At 30.3% G+C, this 9,397-nt stretch overlaps 1 long non-coding RNA gene across 1 annotated transcript; it reads left to right on the top strand.

Moving 5' to 3' along the window:
- The first annotated feature begins 1,509 nt into the window (after positions 1-1,509).
- On the top strand, positions 1,510-5,067 carry LOC132745760 (uncharacterized). Its single transcript, XR_009627899.1, has 3 exons — positions 1,510-1,771; positions 1,975-2,032; positions 2,269-5,067. It is a non-coding gene; the product is annotated as an uncharacterized LOC132745760 (long non-coding RNA).
- The last annotated feature ends 4,330 nt before the right edge of the window (positions 5,068-9,397 follow it).

Raw genomic sequence — 9,397 nt, 5'->3', positions numbered from 1 at the left:
TCAACAATAGCGTTTGGATGGCAAAGGTAAGTTTGTTTCGTGTATTTTACATTTACTTTTATCATTTATGCCTTTTTACTGTCACAATAAGTGCCATAGTTAAATATAACTACGATTTTATGTTAAATATTTTTGGAAATAAACAGCAAACCAATATCACCAGTAAATGTTAGTATTTGATTTTATTATATTCATAAAATGAACGATATATATATATTTATAAGAAAAAACGATGTTAATAAGACATATTTAACATGAAAACTTTGTATTCTCGACATTATATTGTTACTTTGAAATGAACAAATTTCACGATTTTTTAATCTACGGAAGACAAAACGGGAAATAATATACGTCGTGAATATGCATTATTTTATTATAACATGGTATTTTACTGTACTGGTCGGGGACCATCAAACGAACACTTTTTGAACAATTTTCCGTACAAATTTCATAATTTCTAACCTAGAGACCTTAAAATTTGACACAGTTCAGCTAGGTTCTTCTCCTAACTAACAAACTAGTTTGTTTATTTCTGATTGTATTGACACTTATATCTGAGGCTCCACAAGGAGGGTATCAAAATCACCTAAATTGTCTACACTACAGTATTATGTGTCTGGACAGATATGTACATCACGTGATTTAATTAAGATAAAAGCTTGAGGTGTTTTGATTTTAGATTTTTATCATGATATACAATATTTCAGCAACAAATGCTGAAGTTTTGGATATTCTATTGTTTACTCTGCAAATGATTATAGCTGGTATATGAGGTCAGGCAATGCTTTCTTGACCCCCAAATTTCAAGGTCAACATTATAGAAATAGACAATAAAAATATTACCATTTACGTAGGTTGAAATAATTTTATTTACTTAATTTAGAAGAAACATGCATTTATTGTTGATGAAAAAGTGACTGACAACCACTGAACAAAGAAAATACTAAATAAAGCATTTTCGGGGCCGTCAGGGTTTAGTGGTTGTCTGGTTTTGGTGGTCCCAAACCAGTATATAAAACAATGTTCAGATTTACATGTAAATTTATATTTAGATATATATTTTGCAATATTAAACATGTAAATGTACATAAATAAAATCAATACTTAATTTCAGATACGACATGCATGATTTACACACCAAAGGTCATTTGATGATTATTTTATGTTCAGCTGTCTCTTGTATCAAGATGAGTCATACTTTAAGTATTATCTATGCACAATTTCTATCTATAATATATGAACAATGTTTGTTTTAACTTGTCCTTTTTTTAAATATGCTATCATGTGAAATGGACCACACCAGTAGCTCTTCATAGGAAATTTGCAAAATCGCTCCCGAGCTTTCATACTACATGATTGCCCGGAACATACAATACATTCCATATATGTTCACCTTCCTCGGTCTGTTGTGTGATTGTATAACTTACTGATTTAATATTTTAAAAATGCAAAGTATAACATAGTACGGATATTTTTTGTTATTGCCTACATTTAACACCTATGGAAAGTAATGCCGAACATTGGCCAAATGACGTCACGCTTTATTCATCAAAGTGGAAAAATGAAATGAACGATTATGTCATTTGAGTATCGGTTCATGCAAAATATACTTGTTTCCTTTAAATACAAAGTTAATATGCTAAGATAAATATATGCTAAATTCATACATAATTTCTCACAAAATATGTCTTTTATTTCTATAGATGATACAAGCCACATTACCAAACCATGCTGATGGAACAAACAACGATATGAAGGGCGTTGCATTTCGGTATGTTTATACTGACTACTGTATATTAAATTAATAAAAACTCATGACAATTTCTCTGTAAATGTACACATGCTTGCCATTAAGTTTTCGGACAAAGGTTTAATGTATGTTAAATGCAGGGAAATAACATAGGCTATTTAAGGTAGGCTGAAATAAATGCACATTTTATACTGAATATTTCTATACTGATTTTTTTTGTTCAGAAACCCGTTGTGCATTTCTGATTTCGGGATCTACAAGTAAATATCAACATGGCAACAGGTATATTTTGTTTTTACCAATGTCAGATGGTTTATACATTCATCATGTTCCCATGTGTCGATACTGGTCTGAATAGTAAGAAAATCAATACACAAACATATATAAAATAACATATTTCATAAGTTATATACATGTATATTCATATTTTACACTTCATAATACTATGGTTACTGTGAAATAATGCATATACAAAATCATTTTATATACAGATCTGTAGATTTAAAATATGCTTTCAGATTCTACAACGTGCGTATTTTGTGCGCAGGATATCCAGAATGGGTCCCAATTGTCACTCTCAGAGAGAAGGGAAGCCACAGTGTTAACCATGCTAGCGATCTGAGGAATTCAAGTATACAAGTATACGAACAATTACAGGCCAAATGGTGCACCAAGACTGTAGAAGGGATTTTATTCACAATAGAAACATTTCAAATAGTTCCAATGTTAAGTGTAACCAAGTTAAAAGGGAAACGTAGATGTTCATCCTGGTAGAAGTTTTGATTTTCAGGAAACACATCGTCGGAACCCACGGTACACATTTCGTATCTACTACATTTAATATTATTACCGATACATGTATACGGTAAAAAACATGGGTTTCCGAGGATGCAGGAAACAATACAACTTAAATGTTCTGAGAGAAACAATCTGTGGGGAAATGTTGTTTTAAACAGACTGTTGTCAGTTTTGGATTTTCGTCAGATTCGAAGAATGTATATTACAGATCAGACAATGAAAACCCAAATAGTTTGGCATATATATTCAAAAGACACCAAAATGTGATTGGAATAGAGATTTGTTATCTCCTACCATTCCTGCACGCTTTCTCTAGATTGTGACAGTTCTTAAAATAATGTGTAAAAATGAAGTGTTCCGGCAAAATGCTGCAATATTTCATTCTTCAACAAAGAAGAAATTATTACAGGTGGTGAAAAATCCATGAGGATATTATATGATGGAGCTAGGGAGATAAATTTGAACAGACTGAGATTTCACAAATTTGTAAGTAAAACCATGTCAAGTTCATCTGTTATTCAAGTTCAAAGCATTCAGCCTACGTCTGATGCTGCAGCGCAACACTCTATACCGTCATATTTTCAAACACAAACATGGATTGGAAATGATAAATTAGATCCAACTGAATGGGGATAGGAACTTCTCGAAGGACTCTTGTACCCACAAAATCTACACAACCCGCTGCTCCAGATTTTCTTTTAAATATCAGATGCAATTGCAAAAAAGCCACTCTTAGACATGTACCGGTCGCAAACATGACCTCGAATGTTCGGTTGGTTGTGGAGAATGTCATTGTATTAGCTGTTCAAACTGTCGGTCCATTTCAGATATTGATTTTGCAGACATGGAGGACTAGATCTTGTATCGACACAATGCTCTTAGAATTTAGTTGTCAATTTTTACCTGTTTTGTATTGACATGTATTCATATTTTGTGTTATTATTGGCAATGTACATGCATCTGGCATCTTGTTTTTACATAAGCAATAGAGGTTTCACTTTAAGTTATTCATATAAAACTTTGCAGACAAATATGTTCTATATATTGAACAGTCTCATATTCCTCGCGAAGTAAATACAATGTAGCTTGTAATAAAAACAAAAGATTTATAATAATACACTGTTTGCTTGCCATATGAAGTATTTTTTAGTATTGTAGTTATACTCTTTTATCCAGTGTCAAATTATACTAAAATTTATGCACAATATTTTACATTGGTGTCTATCACAGAACAATAAACTTGTACTAACCAAACTATGCGCTATAACAAAAATGTAGTAAAATGGTTGAAACAATCTAACTCCAAATGTACAATGGTATTGTGCATTTAGAGTTAGATTGTATATTGAATACATACTTATCAATGCTTTCTTATATTTGCTTGTGTTGCGACAGACTGTTTTTTTCTCTAATTGTCAATGTCAAAGTTCACCTATTGTAAATAAAAATGTATTACTATACTGTCTAACATACAGAACGATAATTTCAAATTTATAGAAGTGGTCTTATATGTTGTAGACTGTTATGTGTTAGTACAAGCATGACAATAACCCTACCATATACTTTAAGTGATTTAAGTGTACATATCGATGTGACAAAAATGTAGTTCTTGTGAATGAAACAGTCTGTATATTCGTGTTCTTTATATTTATTATCACTACATTGTTGCTTGCCAAATTAGGTAGCTCTTCGGTACATTTGTACATTTGTAATATAGTTTTATTCCGTGTGTAATGTCAAATTTCAACAAGTGACACTTAAATGTATATACTACAATTTCTCCATAGACCGGGCATAGTATTTTTCATCTGTAGTTTTGGTTATTTTTACTCGCTTTTAATTATACTTACTTGTTGTTCTTTTTTTTTTTTTTGCTTGAAACAAACAAATTATTCAAAATGCGTTGGATGTGCCGAATGTTAGCTAAACAAAAGTGTACCTGAATTATTCAACATTTATCTAAAACAAAAATTTACAATACACATGTATGTCCATTTTAATTCATATGAATACAGTTGACATAATTTACAAAGTACTTCTTCATGCATAAATATGTTATTATGTATTTTTTTACTGTAAATATACATGGAATGGATGATTTGCTGCTTATATATCGGAATTTGACTGGTTAAAAATTTTAAATTAAAGTGGGTGGGGTAATTTGACACCAGTTTGTCATAGAATTGCCGACCAATTTTTTTTTTTAATTTTAAATGCATAAATTTTTGTATCAACATGGACAAAAAATTTGTTTGTATGAAGTTTGCATGTAATAAATATGTTTAACTTATATATAGAAGTGGTTTTTTTAGTATCATCGGAAATTAACAAATTACGCCGATTTTATAACTGAAATTTAAGGGTGTCAACTTGAAAGCTGGAATTATCACATTTCCCCTTCAGCAAAAGAGTGCAACTTTTTTCCTAATATCAAGCAGATATGGTACCATCATAAAATACCAAAACAAAAACTTTTGCAATTAGTTCTAGGTTAGCTTGATTTTCGGGCTAATTTGACTAGACTAACTAGATTGCAGCACTCATTGTTTTCAAAGAATATCTCAGAATAATCATTTAATAATAAGTATATACCCTTTCATTCCGGAGAGAACATGTTTATCACCATGCTTTATTGCAAAAAAAAATGTCCATGTATCTAAGTATAATGATAAACCTTATCACAAAAAAACAACAACTCATCAATGATACCACAGAGAATTCATTCTCATGTATTATTTAACTAATAGATATATCAGCAACAACGTCAAGCATAGTTAAATTTGAACGGCAAACCTTTATATCTTTTTCCAATCTGACGAGAATAGGTCACAGATCAATGAAAACATAGACATGCTTTTTAACACCAAATTTCGGTACACATTTTGTAATGTTTTATTGGCAATGTTCTTTTACAAACATATAAACTTGATATCTACATTATTCTAGGAATCATTGAAATTATGTCAATCATCTTGAAAAACTCCATTTTTCAGACTTGAAATTGACTCTTATTAGTTAAATGTGTGTCAAAGGCATTTTTAACAGACTTCACATAGATAAGTCTAATCAATTTTATATACTTAACTTTGAATATAATACCATCAAAATTATTCAATTTTGCCATGAAACAGTATCTGCAATATTAATGCATTTAGTATTCAAAATATATAACACATTTATTTTGAAATGCATATCTTGGATTTGGAGGTGTATAATACTCAGATAATTGTTTTACCAGTCCTTAATTCACTGCAATAACATACGAATTCCTGAAAAGCATTTGAATTATTAATGATTGTATAATACACTTTTCTTTCTCCTTATTGCGATGCATAAATCTCTAAAGTCATTAGAATCTAATTTTCTAATAGCATATATAAAGGTCATGAAGAGCATAAGAGATAAGAGAAAAATTAAAAGGACGATTGAACCACGTGACTTATATAAAGATTGCGCAAAAACAACGAATAATCAAACTAAAATGATCACTTATCTAAACGACGTTAAAAGGTATCTCTAGAGAGGTAAATGTACCGTTTGGAAAAGAATGATCAAACATATGGAAAATATAGTTTGTGTCTACAACGAAAAGGAGAATTATGCGTTGATGTTGAATCCTTCTCCTAAAATTGTGAACTTAATCCTACAATATAATAATAGTTTTATATAGATTTTAGTGAAATTCATAACGATATTCAAGAAATCAAAATCTAGAGAAGTGTACTTTTATGAAAATGTCTTACTTTTCAAAGAGACCAAAATAAAAAGCGTGTCCTTATAAAATTCCATATGAAAGACCCATCAATTTTCTCCTTAGGCGATTTTACCATTTACTGCGGTGCTTTTAGGGTTGCTGATTAAGTAAGACTTAAGTCCGCATAGCGGACACGGGATTTGTTACAATTTCGCTATTTGTTATATTTAGCAGATATTTAAAAAATGAAAAGAAGCTAATAATTTATAAAAACGTGTTAATTTCTGTTGTCAAGGTATCCCAGAATTCTCATGGTTTCAAAAAGTGTGAAAAATAACCGACAATAAATAATTTATGAATGTAGCCATTTTCTACTTCAACATCAGACGATATGATATCAGATATGTTAATATTTGTAATGTAATAATATGTCTAGACGGCATTTAAAGAGTTTTAATTTTATTACGTTAAAGCTCACATTGTATATTTAATTTTCATAGCATAACAAGTCCTTTATAACATTACCCATTCCAAAATTACTACAATAAAACACAAATTGCTGAACATTGTATGAATAATTCATAATACAATAAACGCTTTCACATTGTTTATTACATATTTTCTAATATATACAGTCGTACGAGTTTAATTTGATGATTGCACTACAACAAATAGGAAAGGAATACTAGACAGCAATCATATTGTATGCAATGTAAGTAGTGCATTGCTTCGAACCCACTGACATTAAAAGCGCTTGCTTGAATGTCTCTTTTATGATTTTCTTTCAAATTTATGGCACAAACATAAAATATATCGTCAATGAGTCGTTGTTGTAACAAATAAATCTTTCGAAGTAAATGAAAATGTTCTAAACGGTTTATCGTGAACACAACAGAAGACCTGACATAAATTTATAATGTTTTTGTTTACATATTTCAATCACGTCTCAATATGTGCTGTAACATATCTACAGAGCCCAGACTAGTGACAAAGAGTTTTTTTAACAGTCTCCATGGTTTTTGAACACTATATAAGTACAATTCTACAATAAGACATTGGCAAGAAATAAGAACAAACATTGTTTGTGAATCAAACATTTGAAAAATAACTTATTTATAAGTCAAAACCTGAAAAGAAGTCCCATATCGAATTGGATTAATAACCTGTTTTATATCTTAATTGATTGAAATAATTAATGGACATACGCAATGTAATTTGATTTAGAATTACGTTTATCAGATAAAGAAATATTATATTAAAAAAGTTTTCAAAAGCATTATTAATACATGTCACGCTGATTGATGAAAATGAAAATGACTTAGCCAGAAATTCAATTAAATACCCCAAAACTGAATAATTTTAACAAAGCATGTAATTTCTATATTTTTCTAAGTGAGAACTGTAACACTTGTTAATTATCCAAAACACAACTTAATTGATATTGTTGCGCCATCATAACCAACAGTTCTTCAAGATATTAGTTCACATACCGAGTTTCAGCACTTGTTGGCTCAAAATAACGCCTCGGGTTAATACATAAGGAGATGAGTTCGTACCTGATTATTTGAGGGAGAAAATATTTTTATCAACGCTTTATTGTACAAACGGGTCAACGTGTCTGCGGTTAATGGTATACATTATCACTGAAATGCCTCATCAAGATACTACAAAGAATTCCTAATCATTTTACTAATTGATATATCAGCAGGAGCGTCAAGCCTGGTTTAATTTTAATGGCAAAGCTTTATATCTTTTTTTCGGATCTGACTTATATATGTCACAGATTGATGAAAACATTGATTTTCCTTTTTAACACCAAATTTCTGTAGTACTTTTATAATGTTTTATTGGTTATAGTCTCAGAAAATAATTAAATTGATACCTTCACTGTTCAAGAAAATTTTTAATTAATGTCGGCCAACTTGAAAAAAACTCCATTTATCAGACTCATCGTATGTTACTGGAAATTTAACCTCGAGATAGTTTGTGCTAAAATGCATAACACATTGTATGGCACAACATAATAATTGTTTTGGCAAATAATTTCGTCTAAACATTCACTGTTTTCTAAAGTTTTAAATATAAATTCTGCTCATACTTCCAGTAAGGCGTCTAATGTGTGTTTTTGAGGTAAATTTCGCCATTTTTGGTGCAGAGCTTGTTACTGTTGTTGCAGTGGACTACATGTGGTCCATACCATTGCCCAAATAAAATTTAAAACTTCACTTGTGGTCATGTCAAATTGAGGCAAAATGTCGGGTGTGAGGGGAAGGGTTGAGGCCATCATCCGGGCACGTTACGGTTACACACGTTCTTAAACATTTGGATACATACTGTCATTTTAGGTTATGAAATCGTCAACATTTAGATTTGGTTATTTAAGATAAACTAAAATCATAAATTTACTGATTTATGATAACAAAACTGGTATCGCTACTTATCAAATTACTATAACAGTGATTTTAATCACAACCATTTTTAAATTCCGGGGTATGCTTAACTTATATCCAGGTATATAAATTTAAACGTAAATTTGTAAAATTTTAAACAAAAGCGAAATTTTTCTTTGTTATTTTGTAAAGCTTTCCATTATTTTGTACATCCCCTACAAAAATCATAAACAAACAATGTTTGTAAGGTGAAGTTCGTAGAACCAATGACTTATGTGCATCGTTGGAAATTTATTAAGATATTCTTTTAAGATAAGTTCATTTTGTTTTGTGTGTGATGAATAAAATGCCACATTTATATAGACATCAAAAAGATCAGTCTTATCGATTGAAGCTTTGAACATAATAACGTCACAATTTCTATTTCTACCAATGGAACAGTATCTGCAATATAAATGTATTTTGTGTTTAAAATATATTTTATATTAGTTTCAAATGCATCGTTTGAATCTTGATGTATACATCTCTCAGATAATTGTTTTACCGTCCTCAATTCACAGTAATAACGTACGAATTCCTGAAAAGTATTTGAATTATTAATGCTAGCATAATACACTTTTCTCTCCGCCTCATTGCGATGTATAAATCTCTAAAGTCATTAGAATCTAATTTTCTAATAGCATACAAAGGCCGTGTAGAGCATAAGGGATTGAGATATACGAAACAGCAACGAATAATCAAGCTAAAAAGGTCAATAACCTAAAC

The sequence above is a fragment of the Ruditapes philippinarum genome, unplaced genomic scaffold (genome assembly GCF_026571515.1).
Source record: "Ruditapes philippinarum isolate M1 unplaced genomic scaffold, ASM2657151v2 ctg11544_1_1_1_1, whole genome shotgun sequence".
NCBI classification, from domain to species: domain Eukaryota; kingdom Metazoa; phylum Mollusca; class Bivalvia; order Venerida; family Veneridae; genus Ruditapes; species Ruditapes philippinarum.
Note: the sequence above shows the minus strand (reverse complement) of the source record. Positions and strands in the feature narration are given on the sequence as shown.